Below are 15785 nucleotides of genomic sequence, written 5' to 3'. Positions count from 1 at the left end.
GACAGACCCAATGCAGGTCTATGGGATCAGTTTTTAACATCCCTTTTTTGGGCAGTGTATCAGATTCACTGATTTTAACCCTTTCCCAATATTTCCCATAAAAGAACAGCAGATGCCAGATCCAAGATGGTGGCCGTAAATTCACTCTGATCACAGGCATTGCTGCTTGTCATGCCCATGCCCTAGTCTGTTGTAGCCCACTGGCCCCTGTACCTTTCTCGTTGTAGGACCGCTCCCGCACAGCAAGATTGCAGGAGCCGTCCTGTTCCTATGGCAGGAGGGCACTAATGAAGGCTCCCAGGCTTGTTTCAGTAACTTAGCTATTGAGTAGCGACTCTCCCATAAACTGCAGTACAGCTGTATTGTAGTCTATGGGACATAAAATCAAAAGTTTCAGGTTCAAGCCCACCAAGGATGGACCATCATGAGAATATGACATCACAAGAATAGGTCATCAATACTTGCTTGTTAAACTCCAACTCCTGTAAGCCCATTTTGTGCTCAGTCCCCTTCATTTCTTATCAGACACAGCCCTGTACCTTTTTTGTGACTGTGCCTAGCATTGCACCTCACTGGCCTTACACATAAGACATTTATCTGCAGACCTTTGGCATATCCAGATTCTCAGACTGTATCATTGGTAGTCAAACACATAAGAATGACAGCAGATGCGAATAAGATGAGCTGAATCTGCCAATGTTCTGTAGATACGTACATCATGTCTATGGTCAGCTCTAGGGACTGATGTAGTACAAGGCACTGCCAGGAATCAGGAGTCAAACACCATTAATCTGATGTCGGTGGAATATCACCAATCTGTAGTCCTAACCCCTTCAAGTTCTTTTGGACAGCTATCATTTGTACAAAAGATATCAATATTAATAACTACACTGCTGGATCAGGGGGCAGCATAGTTGTTAAAAAGATACAAAAAACAAGTGAAGTGCAAGTCTGTGCAAGTTGGCTGATGATCGCCCATCTTTAGATATCATGATAGCATGACCTGAAGGGTTTGTCCAGAAGAGAAGTAATTCCAGTTAAGCCCTTGTTGATAATAACACTATTAGCTGAATATAGTTCATCAACCAGCTCAGCAATATCCTAACCTTCTTATACTGTCTGCAGCATAACTGGTTTTCAGGCCTGACTCATCTACTGTGCAAACATCTTGTCAACTGCAGGTTACATATTTCTTTCACCCTGAACATGAGCCATACAATAGTATAAGTAAATAATGAGGACATTGGAGGCGCTTTCCATTGGTCCAGCCTTACCACCTCATAACAGCTGACTATATCACACAATGCATTTTCCATCTCACGAGGAGTGCGGTTTGTCTGTGGGATCTTTGTGTCACAAATGAAGTGCAGGACTTCATCATTTATTAGATGAAACAGAAAACATTTTCTGGAGGAAATGGCTATACAGCAGCATCATTTGGTATTGCTGTAAATATAGTGTTTGTCAGCAAACAATAGGAAAGATACAGAAATGAAATAATGAGAAGTAAACATGATAGCCTAAAGTAAAGAAGGACAGACTTGTCATGAGGGGAATTCTTAAAATCAGTTTTGATGGAGCTTGTGTTGCCAAAATTTGCACAATGTTAAACAATTTGACATTGGGTTCACATCTGTGTTCGGATTTCAGGAAACTTAATCCGCTTAAAGTGGTTACCTGCGGAAACCCTCGGACTCTGTAGACTATAAATGCTCATTCACATGGGGCAAGAGGGGGCAGATTTTGGCATTGAATCCACGTCATAATCCGCTCCCTCACAATAGAGGTCTATGTAGACCGCTAGCTTACTTTTTTCCGTGAGCGGCACCATGTCGCTCACGGAAAAAAGAAGCGACCTGCCCTTTCTTCAGGCGGATTCCACGGCTGATTTAGCCCTGGCGTCCACCTCGAGGCAGCACCCTCTGGACTAGGCCCATTCATTTGGGCCTACTCCAGAGCGGGAAGACGCGACAGTTATGGCAGACGCAGATTTGGCCCTATTCTGACACGGCATCCCATGTCAGAATCAGGACCACAATCCGCCATTCCGTGCCCCGTGTGAACTGAGTTTCCTCCTGAAAAGGGCGAAGAATGCGGAGAGAAAAGTGCTGTTTGCTACTGTTGCTTGCTGCAATTGTGGTGTGGGTTTAGACAAGCTTTTCCGCTACCTTTTCTGCCAATTATGGGACTATGAGGTGGTCAGACTTTCACCAGTCACAAAAGGTTGAGCTACCACTTCAGAATGAATTGTCTATATAGAAATTGTCAAATGATCATTTGTGTGGCTTGGTTTTCCAACCTTAGGGGAATCGTGGCTTTTGTTGCAGATTTTGCTGCAGTTTTTTGAGTCAAACCCAAGAGCTGATTGAGCAGAAGGTAGAAGTATAAGAACTTCCTATAAATTTACAAAATGCAACAGAAAAAAAGCTGCGTTTCTGTAACATGGGTCCTTAGTCTAACACAGAGGATTACTGTTATGTTCTTAGATTGCTGCTTGGGTTAGATATCCTGACTAGACCAAAGGTGCTTCCCTTCTATTCTGCTCTCATGCTAAAGTTGTGCAGAAGGTCAATTACTCCAACAGCAGAGGAAGGGTGTGCAGTGTATCCTTTCCTTGCCAAATAATGTCACTTGTGCTTGCAGTAGAACCAGACACAGACTTCTCATCAGCCTCCTATTTCACTTTTTCCTTACTACAGAGCTGTAAAACATTGCTTTCTTGAACAGTATTGAGCACAGGGTAACTAAAACAGACTGATGCACCGATTTATTACAACACAAAAATGCAATGTGACATAAAATGTCTGCTAAACACAAATCTGTTACATAAACCCTCACTTGCCTTTTATTGGCAGCAGGTTTTCACTGACGGCCCTTCAGACTACATGGAAATCTAATTGGAGCAATCACATGGTATACAACATGATCACAGATGAGTTCCCTTTGAGGGCTCTGCATTGTTAAGGCCTAACATTACTTTGAAATTGTTGACACAAAACAGGGCTGAGAACTTTTAGAACATGGTCGGCCCTTCCTCCTTCTCAAAAACTCCCAGATCAATATCAGTGACATAGACCTTTAGGCCGGGGCCCCACGGGCCAGAAATGCCGCAATTTGGCCGCGGTGTTTTACAGTACTTGTAAAGTGCATGGCATTCATGCGAATCCCATGCCTGCTTTGCAGGAAAAAAATCGCAGCGCGGACACACTGCGATTTCCGTTGCGGTTTTGAAAATCTCAGCATGTCAATTATATCTACGGAAATGCCGGCGGCTTTCCCATAGATATAACTGTAACAGAAAGTCAGCGGAGGAAAACTCAGTGAACTTTCTGTTGAAAGTGTTCATGCCACAGTTCTTCCCACAGCACTTTAGCGCTGCGTTTCCGCAGCTTTTTTTTTGTGCTAATTGTGCTACATTTTTTTTTAGTCAAAGTCAAGAATGGCTACAAAAGGAATGGGGAATGTATAGAAAGTTCTTATACTTCTACCTTCTGCTCAATCCAATCCTGGCGTTGGCTCCAAAATCTGCAACAAAAAAACTGCTGCATTTGAGGGGCAACACGGTGGCTTAGTGGTTAGCACTGCAGCCTTGCAGCACTGGAGTCCTGGGTTCGAATCCTGCCTGGAACAACATCTGCAAGGAATTTGTATGTTCTCCCTGTGTTTGTTTGGATTTCCTCCCATACTCCAAAGACATACTGATAGGGGAGAAAAATGTACATTGTGATCCCGATATGGGGCTCACAATCTACATGGAAAACAAAACAAAACAAAAAAAACGCTACATTTCTGCAATGTGGGGCCTAAAAACAGTTTTGAAAGTTCTGCCACTAGGGGGCTGCTATCTTTTAAATCCACTGTTCACTAGTGGTTGTTGGAGCATATAAATCCTTATCAGCAGAGACAGAAATGTGAGTAATAGGTGTGTGTGGGGAGAGGGGGGGTTCCAGCAGCTCCATTCACAGCTATTCACTCTGCTCCATGGTGATCACTGGCTGGATCTCTTCACTGGACATTGTGAGGGATTTTTATCAGATCTGCCCTAGTGATAACAGTCAGAGCAGGGAAAAGACCTGCAAATTAGTTAACTCTTCTGATTCAGAATGAGGATGAGACGAAAGAGGTGCATGTGAAAAGATTCACTTGTGCAGGAATACTGGCATTATTAGTATATACATTGCTTATATAGCATCTGTCCGGATAGCGCCATAACTAGCATGAAGATATGTAATACACAGACAATTGAATAAGGCTTTGTGCTCACTTCTGAGCATCATGGGGTTCCTCAGTAGACTATTGCCCAAGGTCCTCACTATGTACCAGACCCCTTGCTCAAAGGGTAAGTTCACACAAGGTTTCTTGGCCCGGATTTTGAGGCAGAATCCGCCTCAGAATCCGGCTCCAAAAAAGCCTCCCATTGAGTTCAATGGGAGCCGTTCACTTCTTTTTTCCGCTAGCGGTTTCTTCCCACTCACGGAAAAAAGCAGGCTACCCTATCTTGCCGCGGAATCCGCGGCACAACACTCAACCCATTCATTTGGGCTTAATCCACTGCACCGGCATCTAGTCGCGGCTAGCAGCTGGAGGTGTTTTTTGGACTGGATTCTAAGGCGGCTTCCCGCGTCAATATCCAGTCCAGAAAACCCCATGTGAACTTACCCTAAGTGAACTGCAGATCAAGGTACAAGCCAAATGGGGTGATTGTCCAGATATAAAAAGAATAATTCAACACTTTTGAAGTCCTTAGGGAAAGACCACCATGTAGGTGTGTAGTCTTACTAAGCCATTGTCGTTCCACTGTGGGGAATCATGGGAAGAATATGCAAATCTGTGAAGAGATACAATCAGATCGAAACAGCCGCTGTCCTCAGCTGAGAGACTGTACTTGGTAAAATCCCACATCATTGCAGCGAAGGCCTCTGAGAAGGTCGGGCATGATGTTAAAGGAAGCTCCCCTTAGTGGGCAGCATAACTGAGGCACTGTCTCCCTATTTAAATCTTGGGAGACAGATTTGCATATTCTTCCCCCTTTTGAAGTGTCACACATTCACTTTCTCTGCATGATTTGTCAGTTCCATTGAAAACTCAAGTACTCTTCAAATGTATTATAGCAAGTAAGGACCAAGCTCTTCAGAAGAGAAGATAAGAGGTAGAGGACTCAGTGAGTCCTCTAGTGTTCAGAGGAAGGTAATTTTGTTGCACTTGATAAAGGGCCTAAGGAGCCCGAAATGCGTCGTGCCTATTAAATTCTCATTTGGGTGAGTGCTGCCTCTTGTCTTCTCTGCTAAAGAGCTTGGTCCTTACTTGCTGACTTCTCCATGTCTCTCTGACGGCATTCCAGCTCCTACCCCCCTGAATCCTACATGTGTTTATGCCTATAGGTTGTTGTGTTCCACACAACCTGTTAATAGAAATAAACATAGATTAAATAATAAATAAACAGCTACCCTTATAATACATATAAAGATTTTATTTGTCTGGTTTCAGCAAAAAATGGGCAATGGTAGGAATAAAATGCCAATTACAGTTTTGTTTACCTGGCTGCAGAGATGATTATACATCGACAACACGAGACCAATCTAGTTAAACAGTGTCCTCTGTCATGCATCATGGGGCCAGTGAGCGACTGCAGTAGCCATGTGTTTAATGTTACTTTTATTATCTGATCAGATTTTTTCTAAAACCTAATCTCTTTGACCAGTTTGCAATTTCATATATGCAGACCAGAGATTTGTTAGGTAATGTGACTAACAAGCATTACATAAACAGTCGTGAATACATACATTTGCAATGTCAATTAAAGGGAAACTCCAGTCAATCTACTTCCTGTCAGAGGAATACAAAAAATACACCCATGAAAGAATGCCTGTGTTATATCCTCAGGTCCTTTACTAGGCACAAAAAACAAGAATCTTTGCAAAAAATCACCTTGCTACTATGGACAATCTGCATAACAAACTGTCTTACATGCTTTACACTACATTAAGTAACTGTTTTTTCAAGCTTTTTGACAGTTTCTGCAATTTGTACAACATGTGGGTGGACCGTACCAAAAAGGGACAATGATTTTGGGGGAAAAAGGGCATGGCTTTATATGTGACGTCATGTGCCAAAATTTTTAGACCCTCTTTTTGTGGGAATGTAACATACCTCCCAACCATCCCGGATTCTGAGGAACAGAATCCGGGATGAAGCAGGAGTGGACAGCTCTCGCTTCACCACTGTTTCCCTCTGTATGCTCTGGCCCCAGGAATTGTAGGCACAATGTGATGACGTCACATCGCGCCTGTGGCTCCCTGAACATCTGGGAGACAAGACCACAGGGGAATGAGAAGAGGTGAGTAGCAGTGGTTTTTTTATGTTAAACTTTGAGGGGACACATTTGACTGGAGAGAGATAAAGGGGGACATTCAACTGGAAGCAGATGACAGGGGGCAATTAAACTGGGGGCAGATGAAGATGGGTCAATTAAACTGGGGGCAGATGAGGGGGGCATTAAACAGGGCAGATGGATGGGGGGACATTTAATTGGCAGCATGTGAAGGAGGACATTAAACTGGTGGCAGATGAAGGGGCAAATAAGCTGGTGACAGATGAAGGGAGGCCATTAAATTGGTGGCAGATGAAGGGGTGGCATTAAGCTGGGGGCTGATGGATGGGGATATTTAACTGGTGGCAGTCGAAGGGGGGGCAGATGAAGAGTGGCAATAAGCTGGTGGCAGATGGAGGGGGACATTAAACTGGGGAAAGATGGAGGGAGAGACATTAAAGTGGGGGGCTGATGGATAGTGACATTAAACTGCGGTCAACTGGAGGAAGACACTAAACCATGGGGGTAGCTTGAGAAGGACATGTGTGCCTCTAGTTTCCCCCGGTTTAATAGCCCCATCCAGATGCCCCAGGTTAATGGCCTCCTCTAGTTGCCCCCAGTTTACACTGGGGCACGAGAAGAGGGACTTCATACGGTGGGGCAATGTGTGGATAGGATTAGCCAGGATCCATCCACTTTGCAGGTACTGTAAAACACTGGGTTTTCGTAACATGGGACTTCAACCTAAGGCTAAAGACCAATGTTGCAGAAATGCAGTGTTTTTACCGCTGTGGGAAAAAAACACTGCAGCAAAGCTGTGTTTTGAAAAACACGTGCATTTTTGAAAAACACAGTATGTCGGTTATACCTGCTGAACAGCTCGCGTTTTCTCAATAAGGGAAGAAAATTCACAGAAAAAAATTCAATGAAAAATGCTGTGGGAAAAAAACACAATACATTTTTTTTTCAGCATTTTTTAACTGTATTCCGCAACGTGGTGCTTTAGTCTAAAGAAACAAAAGCTGAATTAGTCGTCCATTTCTAATCCATTAGTGATTAAGTATATCCTGGACTTGGCTAGGAAAGTGTAGCACGAGGCTTGAACTCGTCATAATAAGCTGGCATACAATCACGTCATTAAACAAACATCATGTGCTGTAAGGACATGAAAACACAGCACCTGCTTTCTTCCCAAAACGGTACAGTACACATTACATAGTGTTTGTGACACTGGGATATCTGACTTCAGCAAAGCTCTAGTGGTAAATGCTGTTTTCTTTCCTGAATAAAATGCAACCTCCTTATCTTGAACTTAATCATTCTAGTGGCATGTGCCAACATGGCACCCTTGAGAATTCTGGTCAATCACACTTGGATACTTGCTGCTCCTGTATTGTCAGACTGTTAGGAGGCATTCACACGGAGTAAAGTGGCGCTGATTCTGGCACAATAACTTGCTGCAGAATCAACGCTGAATAAAAGACTCCCATTGGTTTCAATGGGTTCCGTTTTCCACGTGGAACACATTGAAATCAATGGGAAGCCTTTTTAACCCATTGATTTAAATGTGTTTTGCACGGAAACTGGAACCTATTGAAGTCAATGGGAGTCTTTTTTTCAGCGCTGATTCTGCCGCGAGTTATCGTGTCAGAATCAGCGCCACTTTACTCTGTGTGAATGCTTCCTTAGACTTTTTTTTGACTTTGAGATCAATTCTCCTATAAATTGGTAGCAGAACAGGATCTGCACATGTGGAAAGTGGGAAGACTTTCCTGAACATTTCCTTTGGGAATGTTTTCCCTATTCCTTGCGTCATGATCTGATGATTTTGTAAATTAATGAAGACAAATGGGATAGTAGATGTGACGTGAACGGAGGCTAGCGTTTCTATTTTACATGTTCAATACATTTCATTAAGTACTACAATCTCCCTTATTCTTAGAGAGTCTACTGGGGTACCTGGTTTCACCTGTGGTTGCTGCACATGAGGAACTGTTCAATTTTATGCATGTGGAGGCAGTGCATGGTGGCCTCCACATGTCAAACTATAATATGTTTTCTCATTGGTTGCTTTTTGAGAGACAAAAGCAAATGATTCATAAAGAGGTCCTCTGTGGTTTGGAAATGAGTGAGTTATCCTGAAGAGATAGATATACATTTATCAGATAAACTGTAGAGGCAAGAACAAGCATTGGTCTCAAAAGAAATGGGCCAAGGCAGTGATACTCAGTGACTTCGTCACATATGACACCTCTGTTGACTTTGCATTTTACTTTAATTATAGTTTAACTGGACGATTCACATTTAAGATTATATGGATATGGCCTGCAAGAAGAATAACTGGAGCCTATTAACATTCAGCAGATCTTAAATGAAGGGATTTCAGGAAGCAGAACGAAATGTGTTTATAAAAGGGGCGTTCAACACTTGTGCTGCAAGGGTATGGATGGAAATGAAAAAGGAGAACCATATAGTATATAAAAACATATTTTCTATTGGTATTGTGTATGAAATAGAATACGTATCACTTTCAATTAACCAAAGAGCAGCTTAAAAGGTCACACATGATACAAAGACAAAATCTCACAGATGTACAACAATAAAAGAAAGCAACAAGATCTGCACATAAGCAATATTTCTCCAGCATTACATCAGTCCTAAGCATGAACTAGATTAATTTCAGACCTGGCACAAGTTCAGAATATGGCAGCCAAGAGTTCCCTGAAAACAACCACAATCCTGAGGAATTAGTATCTGACAACTAGTGCCATCCCTTAGTGAAACCGAAGATATGGGAAAGAAGTACAACCTGCCCAGGGCTCTACAATGTGCTTGTTCTTGGATTTCTTGGTTTTGAAGTTCTAAATGTTTCCTTCAAGTATCCAGAGACATTCAACTATATATGGTCCTACACAATCTCTTACCCGTAGGAACCACTTTGGAGATCTTCTGCTGTACTCTATTAGCTGAGGCCTGTGCTACCCTTGACAATATGATAGCCAAACATCACTGTGAAGACTGGCACAGACGTCAGTGGTGTCCTAGATAAGAGTTTCTCACTTAAGGGCCAAGCTGAACATTAATAACAATGATCAAAGATGTCATTTTAATTTTTTTATTTTTTTTTACCTGGCACCATACATGCATCATAGATGTGTAAGTAGTTTTTGGGGAACAAAAGACACATTTTCTTGCAAGTGCATTTCGTTTTAAGCTTAATTCTATTACCTTGGTAAGGAATACTGTTACATTTGCAATTAACAGGAATATTGTATTCAAGCAGAGGTGTGGGTGTTAGATAAGGCTCTTCCTTGTTCCTGTACGTATGTTGTTCTTCTCATGGTTGTGTACTGTCTGTACCTGCTTTGACGTCTGGTATTTAACTCTAGTCCAATCGGTTACTAATTTGTTAGTGAATTTAGCTTATCTGACTCCTGATATGAGGAACCAATGATTCTATCTTCTTTTCCGTAACGGGAAGTATGCATTTATACAATTTAATATCATTCATAAGATTATAGGGTATTCCTTAAATGGTGGACAGTTGGGATATAAGACAATGAATATATAGTTTATATTAAGGTGGATATATCAACTCACCCCACCTGGATAGAACTGGTATGCCCACCACACCTCACAGTCTTGTGAGATCCCTGTGCTCGCCCAGGAGGGATGAATATGGGTGTGGACGGGGGTCCTATAACCTACAGTAACAATATGCCTGTGTGTAAGGTGTTGTGTTGGGAGGTGTGATGGAATACATAGTTAACTGATCATTATCACCCACTAGACTAGTTCTTTTGTGTACAAGAACAATATAGACTTGGAGGGTGCTTGGGCCAAACTATAAATGTCAGGATAAAATATACAGATGTTCCATCAGAAAAGTACAATGGTATAACCAATCAGGATGGGCTACATTATTGTCAATGGCTATAATATGGACAAAAAGAGAGTTCAGAGGTTATAGAGTAGATTAGAAGCTCCTCACCACCAAGAAGTCCTGTAGCCAGACCATCAGACCACAAGCAGGCTTAGTATATCCCTCTTTCCCTTTAGTAACCCTATCTTCCCCACCTACTTTCTTTCCTACTACTGCTGCCCTTCTCCCCAACTTTCATGTTTAAACCTCCCCTCTAATGTCCCCTTAAGTATAAGAATAGTTAGTTGTCAGGTGGGTCAGACAATTGGTTGCATGTTTGTGTGAGAGTGTATGTACAAGAACCATATTTTTGTGATTGGGTTTAATGTACCATATAAGTTATACCATATCCCAGGGCCGGTCATCTAACCATCAAGAAAGACACCTGTTCTAGAGCAACACAAAAATCCATATCACTCAGGTACCTCAGTGATATCATGGGTAATAATATGTGATAGGGAGGGTCTGCACATTCACGAGAGCCCTGCACCAAACAGAGACATGCAATCGAGTTTGAAACCATGGTGAACAAGCCAGATAAACACGGAGCATGGAAATAGCTAGTTATTAAATGGCTATGTGGAGACCATTAGCAACTACTGTGTTATTTCTGATGGGTGTTCTATATACAGACAGGGACTCAGTAATTCTACAGGAGAGAAGTCATCTTCAAATGAGGAAGTTCTTAATGTTCTCAGAAGTTGGTTTTTCATTATGTCAGAAAGGATATGAATTCTAGCCTTTAAGGTTAGCAAGTTCACAGTCTGCATGGTAAAACACATGTAGCACTGATGAGGGGAATGAAGTCGTTGTGATGAAATTCAATGAGTCTGTGATGAAATTTAATGTACGTGACTTGCAAGGTTTATTTTTAAACATTATCATCTTCCAGTTCACTTGTTACATGTAGTTTGCAGGTTAGAATCTATCGCAGGCCTGCATCTATGGCTGGACTTCATTCTCCTACCTATTCTGTTACTATTTCACTTCAGAAAAGAAGCTGTCAATGCTTGTAGCTATTGTTAGTAAGGGTAACCATTTCCTCTGGATGGAACATCATGCACTAAAGGAAATACAGAAGAGAAATCTGGTCATATACAGCAACTCTGTTATTTATTTATTTACAAAAGGAGTGGTATGAAATAATATAGCAACATCCAATATGGTAGCTGGAAGGAAAATGCCATCTCCAGCAGAATTACATTTTTGTCTGACCTAAGGTGCCAATGTAACTAACAAACCATTTCAAAGAAGAATTGTAATAAAAGATGAAAGTTACCGGGTAGTTTCTGGAATCTCTATATTTCCTGACCTATGAAGAACAGAACAATGGCTCCCTCTCTCATATTGTGGATAATATGTTATAACTGATATCCCTTGTTAGTGATCTTGTGGTGCACCTCCTTCTTTTGGTACTTTAGGCATACATATGTGATACATTTTCTTCTATGAATGTGTTACCAGAGATGTACTGTTGCTGCAAACAAGTAGATCTCAAAATCTATGTCTTGGTTTACAATGCCATCTAACTTTGTTTTCTGTATTTTATGGCATTTCCTTGAATATTTTTGATATACATTACCACATGAAATATGGACATGTTTACTCGCATAGCATGCCTCCTATGTTGTCCTTCTACTCATACATCTCCTACTGGTGTCTCCCAATTAGAAAGTGAAGCTGTATCTAGGAGCCATGTTATGAGATGGCCATCACTTTATATTTTTGTCCTAGGTTATTTTTCTTTATGTTTGTAGTTATATCACAAGATTAAAGAGTACATTAAGAGTAGCAGGAAAATATGATTTAATAATACAAGAGCACGACACTGTGATCATCTGCCACAAGGCAGACCTCACATATAAATTGTATATACCCAGGGGGATATATTAATCCCTTGCTCAAATATTTTTAACTCATTTTCTTCACACCCTCTTCATACATCATGGGATATATGTCATTATTTATTCTTGAACTGAAGTCTAGAAGTATTACAGTTTCAAATGACCTGTTCTCTGCACTGAGCACAGAACACTGCTCTGCTATAAACTGATATAAAGCGACATATAGAATCAGGCATTAAATGGTCACTAACTTTTAGATAACTTAGTCTCATATAATAGAGCATGTGATTCTGGAAAAAAAATGTAATGTCCTTTATTTAAAAATCTTGCTTTCTGCCTGAAAAACCTCTCTAAAGTTCCTGGAACTGGATGCCTGCCTTCTAGCTAATTTGCATTTAACTCCCTGTTGTCAGAGAAGTTCTGTCCATAGATACATTAGATAAGCAAGAAGTCTTAACAGTAAGTGGAAGTCTGGTCTGGTTTCTTCACACAGTGAATGCAAATAGGAGGGGCTGGTTCTTTTTACTAAACATTATGCAGTATTTCACAGCTTACAGTGTAAGAAAAGACTTCTTATATACTTGTATCTACTTCTGGATACTTGTGTGATTACAGGTTCATAGATAGCAAGCAGCTTTACTGACTGTGCTCACAGATTGCACTTTTCCTGTGTCAGGGATCATATAGGCTGTATCATGCTTTCATGTATTTGCTCACTTTAATCACTCATTTTCTCAGCTATTTCTTTGCTATTGAACAGTTAGTCCTGGCAGAATTACATGTGATTGAACCGGTATTAATAATAATAAATAGGGGAGGGGGTGGCTGTTCCTTATTGTACACATTCCCTACCTCAGAGACGCATATAAAATGTGCTGCAGCCATAAAGTGATTAGCAGCAGATAAAACTGATAGGACACCATGTATGAAGGCTTATACAGTCATAGAAAAGACTGCACGGTAAGGGCTAGTTCACACGGGGACACGGAGGAGGATTTTGACAGCGGAATCCACGTCATAATCCTCCTCCATACAATGTTAGTCTATGTAGACTGCTAGCTTTTTTTTTTCTACTAGCAGATTTTTCTGCTAGCAGAGCAAAAGAAGCGACATGACCTTTCTTCATGTGATTTCCACGTGAAGAAAGCAATAGAAGTGAATGGGAAGCGTTTTTTACCACGTGTTTGCAAAAGAAAGTGTCCCTTTTTTTTTTTTACAAAAAAAGGTGTGGTAAAAACGTGACCCGTTCTCTTAAAGGATGGGAAAACTGCCTGGAAATGGTTTTTACAAAAAAAAAACGCTCCACAAAAATTGTGCCAAGGTCAAAAAAACGCTTCCTAATTAGGAAGCATTTTTTTCCAGTTGCCAAAATAAGACACACGTTATTTACGTGTGAACTAAGCCTAAGACAGTGCAGCTATTTCTACTTTTCATAAAAAACATAGGTACCCTTTAATCTCTTTCTGACGATTTTCATATTTGACTCCCCACATTGCAAAGCCCATAACTTTTTCATTTTTCAGTTCACAGAATCCAGGGCAAAATCAAGCAGAATGCTGCATCCTGCTGCGAACTCTGCCTCCCATTGAAAGCAAGCTGTCCACTCCGACCTGAGTGCAGGAACAAGCTCTTAAATAAGGAGTATTTTCAACTCTGGGTAACCTGGGTAATGCCCAAGCTCAATGGGTCTCACCATGAGCGAGCAACAAACTTCTCCTGCGGTGTTACTTTGTTCCACCTCAATGGAGTCGGAGCATGATACAGCTACCAGAAGGTACAAGAACACTGACCATTTACTCACCTGCACCAATTAAATTGCCATGAGTACGCAACACAAACAAAAGCACAGCACAAGTAATTTGCAACACGTGATATAACAAAAAACCTTTCCTACACCAATATGCTACACCAAACTCTCACCAGTTGGGTGCAGTTGGGACAGGAATACAACCCTTCCCTTCCATCAAGCGAAAAGTTCAAGGTGTGCGTATGTACTAGCTTATATGTATATTCAATTGCAACAGTAATGAACTAAAAACTATACAATCTATAAACCATTATACCAACATTTACATGTAGGTAGACCTTAATTCTGTTATTACAATGACCCCAAACTGTGGTGGGTTGGTATCTGCATTACCGACTGTGGGGTAATTAAAAAAAAACAAAAACCTGAAGCTACTCTGTACTGTAGCTATGGCAAGTTTTGCACTTGCGCCTGGTGTCCGTCTGCTGCCAATCTGTATAAAAATAATTAACGGAATTATCAAAAAACGCATTCAGAAGATTACACAGATCACACTATAGTCCGTTGTTTTTTTTGACTGATTAGTCAATGGATGTCCTTCAAAAAAACCTTTGGGTTTATTTCCTTATTTATTCTGAGCATACGCAATGAAGAGGGAAAAACAAATTTCAAACGGACATAAACAGATTACTATCTGTGGGTAATTTGTTTGTGTCCGCCTTCCATAAACCTCAATGTTCCAAAAAACTGATTTCTTGCTATTAGTCTTATATCCTTATTTTTTGGACGCAGCAAAAGTACTGCAAGTGTGACTTTTGTCTCCGTCCAAAAGAGCGGATACATGACGGAAATGGTACAAACGGACACCTGCAGATGGTTTTTAAAACTCATTGAAGGATAAGGCCCCAGGTAGTGAACCACAGGCAAAAAGGGTTACAGAAAAGCATCATAATTTTTTCAGTGTTTCCATGCAAATCTTGCTTAATCATGTAAGTATTTGCAAAGTTATTGTTGCTTGACAACAATGACCCAGACATGAGAAGTCACTAATCTGAGATGTATCAATACATATATTTCATAATCATGGCTACTTGTAACTGCTTTTAAAGCATAAAAAATATGCAATGTGGGATTTTTTTAACAACTGTGCTGATTTTTACTGTACAACAAAAAATGTTGCTTCTTTAGCAAATTCCTGATATATAGAATAACATGTACATAAACTACATTTGGTGCCAGCAGCAGGAATGATACAAGACTACAGAATATGGCTGCCAAGCCAAGTTTTCCTGCTTAAACCTTTTCTGGACAAATTGCTTTACCTACTGATGCCGAGTGACGGCTCCCAGACTTGTCTGGCATTGATTTGTATTATGGGCTGCTTTATGCAGTCTGTAATACAAATGCTGTTATTTTGCAATTCATGGTGTTTTATGACATATGTTGTGCAGATTTTAGAAGCAGTGACTTATACTGCAACCTTCTGAAGATTTTGGTGCCAGTCTGTTGTACTGCATAAAGTTCATGATTGTGTTTAAAAGTTTCCATTCAACATCTTTCTTCTTTTATTTCTTATCACCTCTCCAGAATTCTATTGGTACGAATCATCGGAGGCTCAATATAGACAGAACAGTGATTTTCACAGTGAAAGGCAGTTTAGTTTGGAGATGATGCCACCACTGCTTACACGTTCCTTGTACCTGTGCAAAAGATCTCTTTATAGTTACAGTAGACATATGAGATGACTAGTCTAGGATCCATCTGCCTTGGAGTCTCCATAGAAGACTCAACCTCAGATTCCGCCTAAAATCATCTTTTTTTAATGCTGCATTGAGCATTATAGTTTATATATTTCCTATGAACAGTATACTGGGGAAAACCGTACAATGTAAAGAGGTCTCATTAAGGTATCCTGCAGCAGATTTGCCCACAGATGTTGCAGCTGTGCCTCTAAACCTGCAC

The sequence above is a fragment of the Leptodactylus fuscus genome, chromosome 3, assembly GCF_031893055.1.
Source record: "Leptodactylus fuscus isolate aLepFus1 chromosome 3, aLepFus1.hap2, whole genome shotgun sequence".
NCBI classification, from domain to species: domain Eukaryota; kingdom Metazoa; phylum Chordata; class Amphibia; order Anura; family Leptodactylidae; genus Leptodactylus; species Leptodactylus fuscus.
This window is presented reverse-complemented; position numbering follows the sequence as displayed.